Source organism: Mandrillus leucophaeus, unplaced genomic scaffold (genome assembly GCF_000951045.1).
Source record: "Mandrillus leucophaeus isolate KB7577 unplaced genomic scaffold, Mleu.le_1.0 Scaffold322, whole genome shotgun sequence".
NCBI classification, from domain to species: Eukaryota; Metazoa; Chordata; class Mammalia; order Primates; family Cercopithecidae; genus Mandrillus; species Mandrillus leucophaeus.
Window position 1 is genome coordinate 113,882 of NW_012103388.1, and position 2,395 is coordinate 116,276.

The following is a 2,395-nucleotide window of genomic DNA, read 5'->3' on the forward strand; positions in this document are numbered from 1 at the left end:
AGACTGGAGCCAAACAGGAAACTTCCTGCCCAAGGTCCTCCTAGGCAGAAGAGGCAACCCCAAAGCAGCAGGCTAGGTCTGTCTCTCCCACGTGGTCTACATGTGTCTCCCATGTGATTTAGGTCTGTCTCTCCCGCGTGGTTTAGGCGTGTCTCTCTCGCGTGGTTTAGGCGTGTCTCTGCCGCGTGGTTTAGGCGTGTGTCTCCCGCGTGGTTTAGGCGTGTCTCTCCCGCGTGGTTTAGGCATGTCTCTCCCACGGGGTTCAGGTCTGTCTGCCCCACATGGTGTGCCTACCCTGTGTGGTTTAGGCGTGTCTCTTCTACATGGTTTAGGTCTGTCTCTCCCACGTGGTTCAGGTCTGTCTCCCCGACGTGGTGGGTCTACCCCGTGTGGTTTAAGCATTTCTCTCCTGCGTGGTTTAGGTGTGTCTCTCCCGCATGGTTTGGGTGTGCCTCCCCCACGTAGTTTAGGTGTGTCTCTCCCACGTGGTGTGTCTACCCCATGTGGTTTAAACGTTTCTCTCCTGTGTGGTTTAGGCGTGTCTCTCCCATGTGGTTTAGGTCTGTCTCCCCCACGTGATGTGTCTACCCCGTGTGGTTTAGGCATGTCTCTCCCACATGGTTTAGGTCTGTCTCTCCCACATGGTTCAGGTCTGTCTCTCCCACGTGGTTTAGGTGTGTCTTTCCCACGTGGTTCAGGTCTGTCTCTCCCACATGGTGTGCCTACCCTGTGTGGTTTAAGCGTGTCTCTTCCACATGGTTTAGGTCTGTCTCTCCCGCGTGGTTTAGGTCTGTCTCCCCGACGTGGTGGGTCTACCCCGTGTGGTTTAAGCGTTTCTCTCCTGCGTGGTTTAGGTGTATCTCTCCCGCATGGTTTGGGTGTGCCTCCCCCACGTAGTTTAGGTGTGTCTCTCCCGTGTGGTTTAGGTGTGTCTCTCCTGCGTAGTTTGGTAACCAACACAATATTGTCTTGCACAATTTTTTAAAAAACCAGCTGCCAGGGTTCACAGTTTGGGAAATTTTTGTATAAAAATTAGACCTCTAAATTCTTAAAAATTGGATTATGAGGCCACACTGGACCTCCATCCTCACTGGCAGCCATCAGCTGGAGCCCAGTTGCTTGTGGTCCCTTTGAGTGAACTGTGACTCTGGATATATACTCTGTCCCTCACGCCACACTGCCTCTTCCACCAGATTCCCTTGACTCATGTATGTCACATGCCAGCTTCGTAGAAGCATTTGAGATTGTGTTCAGCGACCAGGAGGCAGTAAGGCAGGGCTTGGAGCATTCGGTTAGAGCAAGCTCTGTTGCCACCAAAACATAAATTAACATTTGGTTTTGTCCTTCTCCCCTTTGAGAAAGAGTCTGTGGAATTGATTTGCAGGTGCAGCAAATATATCTACACGCAGATTAAAACCAAGTGGAGAAACTAGAACTCCTTTCAGAGATGGCTGCCCTAAATAAGACAAAAAGGAGAAATTCTTCAATGTGCCAGGAAGAAAGGGAAGAATGGGAGTGAAAGGGTGAAGCTAGCAGACAGAGGGGCAAAGAATGTGCCCTATGATATGACTCCTCCCAGTGACCCACCAAGTCCTCAAGGTTTCCTGAAACAGTGAAAGGAAGGTGGGAATGGAGGAGGGAGAAAGGAAGAAGGAAGTGAAGGAAAAGAAATGGAGGGAGAGGAATTGTGAAAGGACAGGCTAGCTTGATGTAAGAGTTTCTTCTAAACATAGCTAAAGAGGCCAAACTCTGCATTTAGGGCTTCTCTAAACCGAGTAGAGCAGCCAGCATCCACACAGGACCCCGGGGACAGAAGGACACACAAAAAGACAGCTGTAGAAACTTGCAGAAATTAAAATGAGGCTTCTGGATTCTCATGGCCTCGGAGGTAGTATTTTGAGCCAAGTCTAAGACTATCTCAAAAGCATAGGGCATCCCAGTGTTACACTAATTCATAAGGCAGTAATTCTTACAAAGGAAGTTTATTCCCCCCTAAGACTCAAGGAGGCTCACAGGGTCGACAGCAGGTATGGAAAAATCAGTGGATAATAGTCTCAAACCTCAAACTATTTTGTTCATCTCTAAATAACCAGTTTCCAACATTTCAGGAAAAATTCCTTTAGCAATATTAGAAAGCTTTAGATTCATAATTCCCCTCTCAACCCACCAACACACACACAAAAATGTACACACAGTTTCCTTCTCTAAAAACAAAACAGCAGTATCGATAACCATGTCTATTTTGGTATCATGACAAACTTATCTATGTATATTCTGGAAGGATTACAATGACTTGATGGGGAAATTTTTTAAAGAGAAACATAAACCTGATGTAGGATAATTGCACCACTGGTAATCTCTAGGGATTTGCATTCCTTTTTTTTTTTTTTTTTAA